This window comes from Gorilla gorilla, chromosome 21, assembly GCF_029281585.2.
Source record: "Gorilla gorilla gorilla isolate KB3781 chromosome 21, NHGRI_mGorGor1-v2.1_pri, whole genome shotgun sequence".
NCBI lineage: Eukaryota > Metazoa > Chordata > Mammalia > Primates > Hominidae > Gorilla > Gorilla gorilla.
In genome coordinates, this window is record NC_073245.2 from 2606307 (window position 1) to 2626409 (window position 20103).

A 20103-nucleotide genomic window follows, 5' to 3' on the forward strand; every position below is an offset into this window, starting at 1 on the left:
CACTGCCATCTGTACGAACATGGACATATCTACACCGCCATCTGTATTAAGATGGAAATATCTACACCGCTATCTGTATAAACATGGAAATATCTGCCCAACTATCTGTATAAACATGGAAATATCCACACCGCTATCTGAATAAACATGGAAATATCCGAACCCCTATCTGTATAAACATGGAAATATCTTCACTGTTATCTGCATAAACCTGGAAATATCTACACCGCCATCTGTATGAACATGTAAATATCTACACCGCCATCTTTATGAACATGGAAATATCTACACCGCTATCTGTATGAACATGGAAATGTCTACACCGCTATCCGTGTAAACATGGAAATATCTACACCGCCATCTGTGTAAACATGAAAATATCTACACCGCCATCCCTATAAACATGGAAATATCTACACCGTCCTCTGTATGAACATGGAAATATCTACACCGCCATCTCTATAAACGTGGAAATATCTACACCGCTATCTGTATGAACTTGGAAATATCTACACCGCTATCTGTATGAACATGCAAATATCTACACAGCTATCTGTATGAACATGGAAATATCTAGACCGCTATCTGTATGAACATGGAAATATCTACACAGCTATCTGTATATCAATGAAAATATCTACACTGCTATCCCTATAAACAGGGAAATAACTACACTGCTATCTGTATAAATATGGAAATATCTACACCGCCATCTCTATGAACATGGAAATATCTACACCGCCATTTGTTTGAACATGGAAATATCTACACCACCATCTGTATGAACATGGAAATATCTTCACCACCATCTGTATGAACATGGATATATGTACACCGGCATCTGGATCAACATGGAAATATCTACACCGCTATCTGCATGAACATGGAAATATCTACACAGCTATCTGAATATACATGGAAATATCTACACGGGTTTCTCTATAAATATGGAAATAACTACAGCGCTATCTCTATAAACTTCGAAATATCTACACCGCCATCTGTATGAACATGGAAATATCTACACCGCTATCTGTATGAACATGGAAATATCTACACCGCTATATGTATGAACATGGAAATATCTACACCGTTATCTGTATGAACATGGAAATATCTACACCGCCATCCCTATAAACATTTAAATATCTACACCGCCATCTGTATGAACATGGAAATATCTACACCGCCATGTCTATAAACGTGGAAATATCTACACCGCCATCTGTATGAACTTGGAAATATCTACACTGCTCTCTGTATAAAATTGAAATTATCTACACCACTATCTCTATAAACATGGAAATATCTACACTGCTATCTGTATAAACATGGAAATATCTACACCGCTATCTGTATAAACCTGGAAATATCTTCACAGCTATCTGTATAAACATGGAAATATCTACAACGCTGTCTCTATAAACTTGGAAATATCAACACCACTATCTCTGTAAACATGGAAATATCTAGACTTCCATCTCTATAAACATGGAAATATCTACACCACCATCTGTATAAACATGGAAATATCTATACCGCTATCTGCATAAACATGGAAATATCTACACCGCCATCTCTATGAACATGGAAATATCTACACCGCCATCTGTACGAACATGGAAATATCTATACTGCCATCTGTATGAACATGTAAATATCTACACCGCCATCTGTATGAACATGGAAATATCTACACCGCAATCTGTACGAACATGGAAATATCTACACCGCTATCTGTATGAACATGCAAATATCTACACAGCTATCTGTATATCAATGGAAATATCTACACAGCTGTCTCTATAAACATGGAAATATCTACACTGCTATCTGTATAAACATGGAAATATCTACACCGCCACCCGTATGAACATGGAAATATCTACACTGCCATCAGTACGAACATGGAAATATTTACACCGCCATCTTTATGAACATGTAAATATCTACACCACCATCTGTATGAACATGGAAATATCTACACCGCCAACTGTATGAACATAGAAATATCTACACCGCCATCGGTATGAACATGGAAATATCTACACCGCTATCTGTATGAACATGGAAATATCTACACGGCCATCTGTATGAACATGGAAATATCTACACCGCCATTTGTATGAACATGGAAATATCTACACCGCTAACTATATGAACATGGAAATATGTACACCACTAACTGTATGAACATGGAAATATCTACACCGCTATCTGTATGAACATGGAAATATCTACACCGCTATCTGTATGAACATGGAAATATCTACACCGCTATCTGTATTAACATGGTAATATCTACACCGCTATCAGTATGAACATGGAAATATCTACACCGCTATCTGTGTGAACATGCAAATATCTACACAGATATCTGTATATCAATGGAAATATCTACATTGCTATCTCTATAAACATGGAAATAACTTCACTGCTATCTGTATAAATATGGAAATATATACACCGCCATCTCTATGAAGATGGAAATATCCACACCGCCATTTGTATGAACATGGAAACATCTACACCGCCATCTCTATGAACATGGAAATATCTACACCGCCATCTGTATGAACATGGAAATACCTTCACCGCCATCTGTATGAACATGGATATATTTACACCGGCATCTGGATCAACATGGAAATATCTACACAGTTATCTGAATATACATGGAAATATCTACACCGATTTCTCTATAAATATGGAAATAACTACAGCGCTATCTCTATAAACTTCGAAATACCTACACCGCCATCTGTTTGAACATGGAAATATCTACACCGCCATCTGTACAAACATGGACATATCTAAACCGCCATCTGTATTAAGATGGAAATATCTACACCGCTATCTGTATAAACATGGAAATATCTGCCCAACTATCTGTATAAACATGGAAATAACCGCACCGCTATCTGAATAAACATGGAAATATCCGCACCGCTATCTGTATAAACATGGAAATATCTACACTGCTATCTGCATAAACCTGGAAATATCCACACGGCTATCTGTGTAAACATGGAAATGTCTACACCGCTATCCGTGTAAACATGGAAATATCTACACCGCCATCTGTGTAAACATGAAAATATCTACACCGCCATCCCTATAAACATGGAAATATCTACACCGTCCTCTGTATGAACACGGAAATATCTACACCGCCATCTCTATAAAGGTGGAAATATCTATTCCGCTATCTGTATGAACTTGGAAATATCTACACTGCTCTCTGTATAAAATTGAAATTATCTACACCACTATCTCTATAAACATGGAAATATCTACACTGCTATCTGTATAAACATGGAAATATCTACACCGCTATCTGTATAAACATGGAAATATCTTCACCGCTATCTGTATAAACATGGAAATATCTACAACGCTGTCTCTATAAACTTGGAAATAACTACACAACTATCTCTGTAAACATGGAAATATCTAGACCGCCATCTCTATAAACAAGGAAATATCTACACCACCATCTGTATAAACATGGAAATATCTATACCGCTATCTGCATAAACATGGAAATATCTACACCGCCATCTATATGAACATGGAAATATCTACACCGCCATCAGTACGATCATGGAAATATCTATACTACCATCTGTATGAACTTGTAAATAATGACACCGCCATCTGTATGAACGTGGAAATATCTACAACGCTATCTGTACGAACATGGAAATATCTACACCGCTATCTGTATGAACATGCAAATATCTACACAGCTATCTGTATATCAATGGAAACATCTACACAGCTGTCTCTATAAACATGGAAATAACTACACTGCTATCTGTATAAACATGGAAATATCTACACCGCCACCTGTATGAACATGGAAATATCTACAATGCCATCAGTACGAACATGGAAATATCTACACCGCCATCTGTATGAACATGTAAATATCTACACCGCCATCTGTATGAACATGGAAATATCTACACCGCCAACTGTATGAACATGGAAATATCTACACCGCCATCGGTATGAACATGGAAATATCTACACCGCTATCTGTATGAACAAGGAAATATCTACCCCGCCATCTGTATGAACATGTAAATATCTACACCGCCATTTGTATGAACATGGAAATATCTACACCGCTAACTGAACATGGAAATATCTACACCGCAATCTGTATGAACATGGAAATGTCTACACCGCTATCGGTATGAACATGGAAATATCTACATCGCTATCTGTATGAACATGGAAATATCTACACCTCTATCTGTATGAACATGGTAATATCTACACCGCTATCTGTATGAATATGGAAATATCTACACCGCTATCAGTGTGAACATGCAAATATCTACACAGCTATCTGTATATCAATGGAAATATCCACATTGCTATCTCTATAAACATGGAAATAACTACACTGCTATCTGTATAAATATGGAAATATCTACACCGCCATCTCTATGAAGATGGAAATATCTACACCGCCATTTGTATGAACATGGAAATATCTACACCGCCATCTGTATGAACATGGAAATATCTACACTACTAACTGTATGAACATGGAAATATCTACACCGCTATCTGTATGAACATGGAAATATCTACACCGTTATCTGTATGAACATGGAAATATCTACAACGCTATCTGTATGAACATTGAAATATGTACACCGCTATCTCTACGAACATGGAAATATCTACACCGCTATCAGTGTGACCATGCAAATATCTACACAGCTATCTGTCTATCAATGGCAATGTATACACTGCTATCTCTATAAACATGGAAATAACTACACTGCTATCTGTATAAACATGGAAATATCTGCACCGCCACCTGTATGAACATGGAAATATCTTCACTGCCATCCGTACGAACATGTAAATATCTACACCGCCATCTGTATGAACATGTAAATATCTACACAGCCATCTGTATGAACATGGAAATATCTACACCGCTAACTATATGAACATGGAAATATCTACACCGCTATCTCTATGAACATGGAAATATCTACACCGCCATTTGTATGAACATGGAAATATCTACACCGCCATCTCTATGAACATGGAAATATCTACACCGCCATTTGTATGAACATGGAAATATCTACACCACCATATGTATGAACATGGAAATATCTTCACCGCCATCTGTATGAACATGGAAATATCTACACCTCCATCTGTACGAACATGGACATATCTACAAAGCCATCTGTATTAAGATGGAAATATCTACACCGCTATCTGTATAAACATGGAAATATCTGCCCAACTATCTGTATAAACATGGAAATATCCGCACCGCTATCTGAATAAACATGGAAATATCCGCACCACTATCTGTATAAACATGGAAATATCTACACTGCTATCTGCATAAACCTGGAAATATCCACACCGCTATCTGTGTAAACATGGAAATGTCTACACCGCTATCCGTGTAAACATGGGAATATCTACACTGCCATCTGTGTAAACATGAAAATATCTACACCGCCATCCCTATAAACATGGAAATATCTACACCGTCTTCTGTATGAACATGTAAATATCTACACTGCCATCTGTACGAACATGAAAATATCTACACCGCTAACTGTATGAACATGGAAATATCTACACCGCCATCTGTATGAACATGGAAATATCTACACCGATATCTGTATGAACATGGAAATATCTACACCGCAATCTGTATGAACATGCAAATATCTACACCGCTATCTGTATGAACATGGAAATATCTACACCGCTATCTGTATGAACATGCAAATATCAACACCGCTATCTGTATGAACATGGAAATATCTACACCGCTATCTGTATGAACATGCAAATATCTACACAGCTATCTGTATATCAATGAAAATATCTACACTGCTATCCCTATAAAAATGGAAATAACTACACTGCTATCTGTATAATTATGGAAATATCTACGCCGCCATCTCTATGAACATGGAAATATCTACACCGCCATTTGTATGAACATGGAATTATCTACACTGCCATTTCTATGAACATGGAAATATCTACACCGCCATTTGTATGAACATGGAAATATCAACACCACCATCTGTATGAACATGGAAATATCTTCACCGCCATCTGTATGAACATGGATATATGTACACCGGCATCTGGATGAACATGGAAATATCTACACCGCTATCTGTATGAACATGGAAATATCTACACCTCTATTTGTATGAACATGCAAATATCTACACAGCGATCTGTATATCAATGGAAATATCCACACAGCTATCTCTATTAACATGGAAATAACTACACTGCTATCTGTATAAACATGGAAATATCTTCACCGCCATCTGTATGAACATGGAAATATCTACACCGCTAAATGTATGAACATGGAAATGCCTACACCGCTATTGCTATGAACATGGAAATATCTACACCGCTATCTGCATGAACATGGAAATATCTACACCGCTATCTGTATGAACATGGAAATATCCACACCGCTATCTGTATGAAGATGGAAATATCTACACCGCCATCTGTATGAACATGTAAATATCTACACCGCCATCTGTATGAACATGGAAATATCTACACAGCTAACTGTATGAACATGGAATTATCTACACCGCTATCTGTAGGAACATGGAAATATCTACACCGCTATTGTTATGAACATGGAAATATCTACACGGCCATCTGTATGAACATGTAAATACCTACACCGCCATCTGTATGAACATGGAAAGATCTACACCGCTAACTGTATGAACATGGAATTATCTACACCGCTATCTGTATGAACATGGAAATATCTACACCGCTATCTGTATGAACATGGAAATATCTACACCGCTATCTGTATGAACATGGAAATATCTACACCGCTATCTGTATGAACATGGAAATATCTACACCGCTAACTGTATGAACATGGAAATGTCTATACCGCTATTGCTATGAACATGGAAATATCTACACCGCTATCTGTATGAACATGCAAATATCTACACAGCTATCTGTATATCAATGAAAATATCTACACTGCTATCCCTATAAAAATGGAAATAACTACACTGCTATCTGTATAAATATGGAAATATCTACACCGCTATCTCTATGAACATGGAAATATCTACACCGCCATTTGTATGAACATGGAAATATCTACACCGCCATCTCTATGAACATGGAAATATCTACACCGCCATTTGTATGAACATGGAAATATCTACACCACCATATGTATGAACATGGAAATATCTTCACCGCCATCTGTATGAACATGGAAATATCTACACCGCCATCTGTACGAACATGGACATATCTACAAAGCCATCTGTATTAAGATGGAAATATCTACACCGCTATCTGTATAAACATGGAAATATCTGCCCAACTATCTGTATAAACATGGAAATATCCGCACCGCTATCTGAATAAACATGGAAATATCCGCACCACTATCTGTATAAACATGGAAATATCTACACTGCTATCTGCATAAACCTGGAAATATCCACACCGCTATCTGTGTAAACATGGAAATGTCTACACCGCTATCCGTGTAAACATGGGAATATCTACACTGCCATCTGTGTAAACATGAAAATATCTACACCGCCATCCCTATAAACATGGAAATATCTACACCGTCTTCTGTATGAACATGTAAATATCTACACTGCCATCTGTACGAACATGAAAATATCTACACCGCTAACTGTATGAACATGGAAATATCTACACCGCCATCTGTATGAACATGGAAATATCTACACCGATATCTGTATGAACATGGAAATATCTAGACCGCAATCTGTATGAACATGCAAATATCTACACCGCTATCTGTATGAACATGGAAATATCTACACCGCTATCTGTATGAACATGCAAATATCAACACCGCTATCTGTATGAACATGGAAATATCTACACCGCTATCTGTATGAACATGCAAATATCTACACAGCTATCTGTATATCAATGAAAATATCTACACTGCTATCCCTATAAAAATGGAAATAACTACACTGCTATCTGTATAAATATGGAAATATCTACGCCGCCATCTCTATGAACATGGAAATATCTACACCGCCATTTGTATGAACATGGAATTATCTACACTGCCATTTCTATGAACATGGAAATATCTACACCGCCATTTGTATGAACATGGAAATATCAACACCACCATCTGTATGAACATGGAAATATCTTCACCGCCATCTGTATGAACATGGATATATGTACACCGGCATCTGGATGAACATGGAAATATCTACACCGCTATCTGTATGAACATGGAAATATCTACACCTCTATTTGTATGAACATGCAAATATCTACACAGCGATCTGTATATCAATGGAAATATCCACACAGCTATCTCTATTAACATGGAAATAACTACACTGCTATCTGTATAAACATGGAAATATCTTCACCGCCATCTGTATGAACATGGAAATATCTACACCGCTAAATGTATGAACATGGAAATGCCTACACCGCTATTGCTATGAACATGGAAATATCTACACCGCTATCTGCATGAACATGGAAATATCTACACCGCTATCTGTATGAACATGGAAATATCCACACCGCTATCTGTATGAAGATGGAAATATCTACACCGCCATCTGTATGAACATGTAAATATCTACACCGCCATCTGTATGAACATGGAAATATCTACACAGCTAACTGTATGAACATGGAATTATCTACACCGCTATCTGTAGGAACATGGAAATATCTACACCGCTATTGTTATGAACATGGAAATATCTACACGGCCATCTGTATGAACATGTAAATACCTACACCGCCATCTGTATGAACATGGAAAGATCTACACCGCTAACTGTATGAACATGGAATTATCTACACCGCTATCTGTATGAACATGGAAATATCTACACCGCTATCTGTATGAACATGGAAATATCTACACCGCTATCTGTATGAACATGGAAATATCTACAACGCTATCTGTATGAACATGGAAATATCTACACCGCTAACTGTATGAACATGGAAATGTCTATACCGCTATCTCTATAAAAATGGAAATATCTACACTGCTATCTGTATAAACATCGAAATATCTACACCGCTATCTGTATAAACATGGAAATATCTACACCACTATCTGTATAAACATGGAAATATCTATACCGCTATCTGCATAAACATGGAAATATCTACACCGCCATCTCTATGAACATGGAAATATCTACACCGTCATCTGTATGAACATGGATATATGTACACCGGCATCTGGATGAACATGGAAATATCTACACCGCTATCTGCATGAACATGGAAATATCTACACAGCTCTCTGAATATACATGGAAATATCTACACAGATTTCTCTGTAAATATGGAAATAACTACAGCGCTATCTCTATAAACTTCGAAATATCTACACCGCCATCTGTATGAAGATGGAAATATCTACACCGCCATCTGTACAAACATGGACACATCTACACCACCATCTGTATCAAGATGGAAATATCTACACCGCTATCTGTATAAACATGGAAATATCTGCTCAACTATCTGTACAAACATGGAAATATCCACACCGCTATCTGTATAAACATGGAAATATCTACACTGCTATCTGCATAAACATGGAAATATCCACACCGCTATCTGTGTAAACATGGAAATGTCTACACCGCTATCTGTGTAAACATGGAAGTATCTACACCGCCATCTGTGTAAACATGAAAATATCTACACCGCCATCCCTATAAACATGGAAATATCTACACCGCCATCTGTATGAACATGGAAATATCTACACCGCCATCTCTATAAACGTGGAAATATCTACACCGCTATCTGTATGAACTTGGAAATATCTACACTGCTCTCTGTATAAAATTGAAATTATCTACACCACTATCTCTATAAACATGGAAATATCTACACTGCTATCTGTATAAACATGTAAATATCTACACCGCTATCTGTATAAACAAGGAAATATCTTCACAGCTATCTGTATAAACATGGAAATATTTACAACGCTGTGTCTATAAACTTGGAAATAACTACACCACTATCTCTGTAAACATGGAAATAACTAGACCTCCATCTCTATAAACATGGAAATATCTACTCCACCATCTGTATATACATGGAAATATCTATACCGATATCTGCATAAACATGGAAATATCTACACCGCCATCTCTAGGAACATGGAAATATCTACACCGCCATGTGTACGAACATTTAAATATCTGTACCGCCATCTGTATGAACATGTAAATATCTACACCGCCATCTGTATGAACATGGAAATATCTACACCGCTATCTGTATGAACATGGAAATATCTACACCGTTATCTGTATGAACATAGAAATATCTACACCGCTACCTGTATGAACATGGAAATATCTACACCGCTATCTGGACGAACATGAAAATATCTACACCACCATTTGTATGAACCTGGAAATATCTACACCACTATCTGTATGAACTTGGAAATATCTACACTGCTCTCTGTATAAAATTGAAATTATCTACACCACTATCTTTATAAACATGGAAATATCTATACCGCTATCTGTATAAACATGGAAATATCTACACCGCTATCTGTATAAACATGGAAATATCTTCACCGCTATCTGTATAAACATGGAAATATCTACAACGCTGTCTCTATAAACTTGGAAATAACTACACCACTATCTCTGTAAACATGGAAATATCTAGACCGCCATCTCTATATACATGGAAATACCTACACCACTATCTGTATAAACATGGAAATATATATACCGCTATCTGTATGAACATGGAAATATCTACACCGCCATCTGTACGAACATGGAAGTATCTATACCGCCATCTGTATGAACATGTAAATATCTACACCGCCGTCTGTATGAACATGGAAGTATCTACACCGCTAACTGTATGAACATGGAAATATCTACACCGCTATCTGTAGGAACATGGAAATATCTACACCGCTATCTGTACGAACATGGAAATATCTACACCGCTATCTGTATGAACATGGAAATATCTACACCGCTATCTGTATGAACAAGGAAATATCTACACCGCTATCTGTATGAACATGGAAATATCTACACCGCTATCTGTATGAACATGCAAATATCTACACAGCTATCTGTATATCAATGGAAATATCCACACTGGTATCTCTATAAACATAGAAATAACTACACTGCCATCTGTATAAACATGGAAATTTCTACACCGCCATCTCTATGAACATGGAAATATCTACACCGCCATTTGTATGAACATGGAAATACCTACACCGCCATCTGTATGAACATGGAAATATCTTCACCGCCATCTGTATGAACATGGATATATGTACACCGGCATCTGGATGAACATGGAAATATCTACACCGCTATCTGAATATACATGGAAATATCTACCACGATTTCTCTATAAATATGGAAATAACTACAGTGCTATCTCTATAAACTTCGAAATATCTACACCGTCATCTGTATGAACATGGAAATATCTACACCGCCATCTGTACGAACATGGACATATCTACAAAGCCATCTGTATTAAGATGGAAATATCTACACCGCTATCTGTATAAACATGGAAATATCTGCCCAACTATCTGTATAAACATGGAAATATCCGCACCACTATCTGAATAAACATGGAAATATCCGCACCACTATCTGTATAAACATGGAAATATCTACACTGCTATCTGCATAAACCTGGAAATATCCACACCGCTATCTGTGTAAACATGGATATGTCTACACCGCTATCCGTGTAAACATGGGAATATCTACACCGCCATCTTTGTAAACATGAAAATATCTACACCGCCATCCCTATAAACATGGAAATATCTACACCGTCTTCTGTATGAACATGTAAATATCTACACCGCCATCTGTACGAACTTGGAAATATCTACACCGCTAACTGTATGAACATGGAAATATGTACACCGCCATCTGTATGAACATGGAAATATCTACACCGATATCTGTATGAACATGGAAATATCTACACCGCAATCTGTATGAACATGCAAATATCAACACCGCTATCTGTATGAACATGGAAATATCTACACCGCTATCTGTATGAACATGCAAATATCTACACCGCTATCTGTATGAACATGGAAATATCTACACCGCTATCTGTATGAACATGCAAATATCTACACAGCTATCTGTATATCAATGAAAATATCTACACTGCTATCCCTATAAACATGGAAATAACTACACTGCTATCTGTATAAATATGGAAATATCTACACCGCCATCTCTATGAACATGGAAATATCTACACCGCCATTTGTATGAACATGGAATTATCTACACCGCCATTTCTATGAACATGGAAATATCTACACCGCCATTTGTATGAACATGGAAATATCTACACCACCATCTGTATGAACATGGAAATATCTTCACCGCCATCTGTATGAACATGGATATATGTACACCGGCATCTGGATGAACATGGAAATATCTACACCGCAATCTGTATGAACATGCAAATATCTACACCGCTATCTGTATGAACATGGAAATATCTACACCGCTATCTGTATGAACATGCAAATATCTACACAGCTATCTGTGTATCAATCAAAATATCTACACTGCTATCCCTATAAACATGGAAATAACTACACTGCTATCTGTATAAATATGGAAATATCTACACCGCCATCTCTATGAACATGGAAATATCTACACCGCCATTTGTATGAACATGGAATTATCTACACCGCCATTTCTATGAACATGGAAATATCTACACCGCCATTTGTATGAACATGGAAATATCTACACCACCATCTGTATGAACATGGAAATACCTTCACCGCCATCTGTATGAACATGGATATATGTACACCGGCATCTGGATGAACATGGAAATATCTACACCGCTATCTGTACGAACATGGAAATATCTACAACGCTATCTGTATGAACATGGAAATATCTACACCGCTTTCTGTATGAACAAGGAAATATCTACACCGCTATCTGTATGAACATGGAAATATCTACACCGCTATCTGTATGAACAAGGAAATATCTACACCACTATCTGTATGAACATGCAAATATCTACACAGCTATCTGTATATCAATGGAAATATCCACACTGGTATCTCTATAAACATACAAATAACTACACTGCCATCTGTATAAACATGGAAATTTCTACACCGCCATCTCTATGAACATGGAAATATCTACACCGCCATTTGTATGAACATGGAAATACCTACACCGCCATCTGTATGAACATGGAAATATCTTCACCGCCATCTGTATGAACATGGATATATGTACACCGGCATCTGGATGAACATGGAAATAGCTACACCGCTATCTGAATATACATGGAAATATCTACCACGATTTCTCTATAAATATGGAAATAACTACAGCGCTATCTCTATAAACTTCGAAATATCTACACCGTCATCTGTATGAACATGGAAATATCTACACCGCCATCTGTACGAACATGGACATATCTACAAAGCCATCTGTATTAAGATGGAAATATCTACACCGCTATCTGTATAAACATGGAAATATCTGCCCAACTATCTGTATAAACATGGAAATATCCGCACCGCTATCTGAATAAACATGGAAATATCCGCACCACTATCTGTATAAACATGGAAATATCTACACTGCTATCTGCATAAACCTGGAAATATCCACACCGCTATCTGTGTAAACATGGAAATGTCTACACCGCTATCCGTGTAAACATGGGGATATCTACACCGCCATCTTTGTAAACATGAAAATATCTACACCGCCATCCCTATAAACATGGAAATATCTACACCGTCTTCTGTATGAACATGTAAATATCTACACTGCCATCTGTACGAACATGGAAATATCTACACCGCTAACTGTATGAACATGGAAATATGTACACCGCCATCTGTATGAACATGGAAATATCTACACCGATATCTGTATGAACATGGAAATATCTACACCGCAATCTGTATGAACATGCAAATATCTACACCGCTATCTGTATGAACATGGAAATATCTACACCGCTATCTGTATGAACATGCAAATATCTACACCGCTATCTGTATGAACATGGAAATATCTACACCGCTATCTGTATGAACATGCAAATATCTACACAGCTATCTGTATATCAATGAAAATATCTACACTGCTATCCCTATAAACATGGAAATAACTACACTGCTATCTGTATAAATATGGAAATATCTACGCCGCCATCTCTATGAACATGGAAATATCTACACCGCCATTTGTATGAACATGGAATTATCTACACCGCCATTTCTATGAACATGGAAATATCTACACCGCCATTTGTATGAACATGAAAATATCTACACCACCATCTGTATGAACATGGAAATATCTTCACCGCCATCTGTATGAACATGGATATATGTACACCGGCATCTGGATGAACATGGAAATATCTACACCGCAATCTGTATGAACATGCAAATATCTACACCGCTATCTGTATGAACATGGAAATATCTACACCGCTATCTGTATGAACATGCAAATATCTACACAGCTATCTGTATATCAATGAAAATATCTACACTGCTATCCCTATAAACATGGAAATAACTACACTGCTATCTGTATAAATATGGAAATATCTACACCGCCATCTCTATGAACATGGAAATATCTACACCGCCATTTGTATGAACATGGAATTATCTACACCGCCATTTCTATGAACATGGAAATATCTACACCGCCATTTGTATGAACATGGAAATATCTACACCACCATCTGTATGAACATGGAAATAACTCAACCGCCATCTGTATGAACATGGATATATGTACACCGGCATCTGGATGAACATGGAAATATCTACACCGCTCTCTGTATGAACATGGAAATATCTACAACGCTATCTGTATGAACATGGAAATATCTACACCGCCACCTGTATCAACATGGAAATATCTACACCGCTATCTGTACGAACATGGAAATATCTACACCTCTATTTGTATGAACATGCAAATATCTACACAGCTATCTGTATATCAATGGAAATATCCACACAGCTATCTCTATTAACATGGAAATAACTACACTGCTATCTGTATAAACATGGAAATGTCTACACCGCCACCTGTATGAACATGGAAATATCTACACTGCCATCCATACAAACAAGGAAATATCTACACCGCCATCTGTATGAACATGGAATTATCTTCACCGCCATCTGTATGAACATGGATATATGTACACCGCCATCTGTATGAACATGGAAATATCTACACCGCTATCTGTATGAACATGCAAATATCTACACAGCTATCTGTATATCAATGAAAATATCTACACTGCTATCCCTATAAACATGGAAATAACTACACAGCTATCTGTATAAATATGGAAATATCTACGCCGCCATCTCTATGAACATGGAAATATCTACACCGCCATTTGTATGAACATGGAATTATCTACACCGCCATTTCTATGAACATGGAAATATCTACACCGCCATTTGTATGAACATGAAAATATCTACACCACCATCTGTATGAACATGGAAATATCTTCACCGCCATCTGTATGAACATGGATATATGTACACCGGCATCTGGATGAACATGGAAATATCTACACCGCAATCTGTATGAACATGCAAATATCTACACCGCTATCTGTATGAACATGGAAATATCTACACCGCTATCTGTATGAACATGCAAATATCTACACAGCTATCTGTATATCAATGAAAATATCTACACTGCTATCCCTATAAACATGGAAATAACTACACTGCTATCTGTATAAATATGGAAATATCTACACCGCCATCTCTATGAACATGGAAATATCTACACCGCCATTTGTATGAACATGGAATTATCTACACCGCCATTTCTATGAACATGGAAATATCTACACCGCCATTTGTATGAACATGGAAATATCTACACCACCATCTGTATGAACATGGAAATAACTTCACCGCCATCTGTATGAACATCGATATATGTACACCGGCATCTGGATGAACATGGAAATATCTACACCGCTATCTGTATGAACATGGAAATATCTACAACGCTATCTGTATGAACATGGAAATATCTACACCGCCACCTGTATCAACATGGAAATATCTACACCGCTATCTGTACGAACATGGAAATATCTACACCTCTATTTGTATGAACATGCAAATATCTACACAGCTATCTGTATATCAATGGAAATATCCACACAGCTATCTCTATTAACATGGAAATAACTACACTGCTATCTGTATAAACATGGAAATGTCTACACCGCCACCTGTATGAACATGGAAATATCTACACTGCCATCCATACAAACAAGGAAATATCTACACCGCCATCTGTATGAACATGGAATTATCTTCACCGCCATCTGTATGAACATGGATATATGTACACCGCCATCTGTATGAACATGGAAATATCTACACCGCCATCTGTACAAACATGGACATATCTACACCGCCATCTGTATTAAGATGGAAATATCTACACCGCTATCTGTAGAAACATGGAAATATCTGCCCAACTATCTGAATAAACATGGAAATATCTGCACCGCTATCTGAAAAAACATGGAAATATCCACACCGCTATACGTATAAACATGGAAATATCTACACTGCTATCTGCATAAACATGAAAATATCCACACCGCTATCTGTGTAAACATGGAAATGTCTACACCGCTAACCGTGTAAACATGGAAATATCTACACCGCCATCTGTGTAAACATGAAAATATCTACACCGCCATCCCTATAAACATGGAAATATGTACACAACTATCGGTAAGAAGATGGAAATATCTACACCGCTATCTGTATGAAGATGGAAATATCTACACCGCTATCTGTATGAACATGGAAATATCTACAACGCTGTCTCTATAAACTTGGAAATAACTACACCACTATCTCTGTAAACATCGAAATATCTAGACCGCCGTCTCTATGAACATGGAAATATCTACACCGCCATCTGTACGAACATGGAAATATCTACACCGCTATCTGTGTGTCCATGCAAATATCTACACAGCTATCTGTATATCAATGGAAACGTATACACTGCTATCTCTATAAACATGGATATAACTAAACTGCTATCTGTATAAACATGGAAATATCTACACCGCCACCTGTATGAACATGGAAATATCTACACTGCCATCCGTACGAACATGGAAATATCTACACCGCCATCTGTATGAACATGTAAATATCTACACCGCCATCTGTATGAACATGGAAATATCTACACCGCTAACTGTATGAACATGGAAATGTCTACACCGCTATTGGTATGAACATGGAAATATCTACACCGCTATCTGTATGAACATGGAAATATCTACACCGCCATCTGTATGAACATGGAAATCTCTACACCGCTATCTGTATGAACATGGAAATATCTACACCGCCATCTCTATGAACATGGAAATATCTACACCGCCATCTGTATGAACATGGAAATATCTACACCGCTATCTGTATGAACATGGAAATATCTGTACCGCTATCTGTATGAACATGGAAATATCTACACCGCTATCTGTATGAACATGGAAATATCTCCACAGCTATCTGTATGAACATGCAAATATCTACACAGCTATCTGTATATCAATGGAAATATCCACACTGGTATCTCTATAAACATGGAAATACCTACACTGCTATCTGTATAAACATGGAAATATCTACACCGCCATCTCTATGAACATGGAAATATCTACACCGCCATCTGTATGAACATGGATATATGTACACCGGCATCTGGATGAACATGGAAATATCTACACCGCTATCTGCATGAACATGGAAATATCTACACAGCTATCTGAATATGCATGGAAATATCTACACAGATTTCTCTGTAAATATGGAAATAACTACAGCTCTATCTCTTTAAACTTCGAAATATCTACACCGCCATCTGTATGAACATGGAAATATCTACACCGCCATCTGTACAAACATGGACATATCTACACCACCATCTGTATTAAGATGGAAATATCTACACGGCTATCTGTATAAACATGGAAATATCTGCCCAACTATCTGTACAAACAGGGAAATATCCACACCGCTATCTGTATAAACATGGAAATATCTACACTGCTATCTGCATAAACATGGAAATATCCACACCGCTATCTGTGTAAACATGGAAATGTCTACACCGCTATCTGTGTAAACATGGAAGTATCTACACCGCCATCTGTGTAAACATGAAAATATCTACACCGCCATCCCTATAAACATGGAAATATGTACACCGCCATCTGTATGAACATGGAAATATCTACACCGCCATCTCTATAAACGTGGAAATATCTACACCGCTGTCTGTATGAACTTGGAAATATCTACACTGCTCTCTGTATAAAATTGAAATTATCTACACCACTATCTCTATAAACATGGAAATATCTACACTGCTATCTGTATAAACATGGAAATATCTACACCGCTATCTGTATAAACAAGGAAATATCTTCACAGCTATCTGTATAAACATGGAAATATTTACAACGCTGTGTCTATAAACTTGGAAATAACTACACCACTATCTCTGTAAACATGGAAATATATAGACCTTCATGTCTATAAACATGGAAATATCTACACCACCATCTGTATAAACATGGAAATATCTATACCGATATCTGCATAAACATGGAAATATCTACACCGCCATCTCTAGGAACATGGAAATATCTACACCACCATCTGTACGAACATTTAAATATCTGTACCGCCAATTGTATGAACATGTAAATATCTACACCGCCATCTGTATGAACATGGAAATATCTACACCGCTATCTGTATGAACATGGAAATATCTACACCGTTATCTGTATGAACATGGAAATATATACACCGCTATCTGTATGAACATGGAAATATCTACACCGCTATCTGGACGAACATGGAAATATCTACACCGCCATTTGTATGAACCTGGAAATATCTACACCACTATCAGTATGAACTTGGAAATATCTACACTGCTCTCTGTATAAAATTGAAATTATCTACACCACTATCTCTATAAACATGGAAATATCTACACTGCTATCTGTATAAACATGGAAATATCTACACCGCTATCTGTATAAACATGGAAATATCTTCACCGCTATCTGTATAAACATGGAAATATCTACAACGCTGTCTCTATAAACTTGGAAATAACTACACCACTATCTCAGTAAACATGGAAATATCTAGACCGCCATCTCTATATACATGGAAATATCTACACCACTATCTGTATAAACATGGAATTATATATACCGCTATCTGTATGAACATGGAAATATCTACACCGCCATCTGTACGAACATGGAAGTATCTATACCGCCATCTGTATGAACATGTAAATATCTACACCGCCATCTGTATGAACATGGAAGTATCTACACCGCTAACTGTATGAACATGGAAATATCTACACCGCTGTCTGTATGAACATGGAAATATCAACACCGTTATCTGTATGAACCTGGAAATATCTACACCGCTATCTGTAGGAACATGGAAATATCTACACCGCCATCTCTATAAACGTGGAAATATCTACACCGCTGTCTGTATGAACTTGGAAATATCTACACTGCTCTCTGTATAAAATTGAAATTATCTACACCACTATCTCTATAAACATGGAAATATCTACACTGCTATCTGTATAAACATGGAAATATCTACACCGCTATCTGTATAAACAAGGAAATATCTTCACAGCTATCTGTATAAACATGGAAATATTTACAACGCTGTGTCTATAAACTTGGAAATAACTACACCACTATCTCTGTAAACATGGAAATATATAGACCTGCATCTCTATAAACATGGAAATATCTACACCACCATCTGTATAAACATGGAAATATCTATACCGCTATCTGCATAAACATGGAAATATCTACACCGCCATCTCTAGGAACATGGAAATATCTACACCACCATCT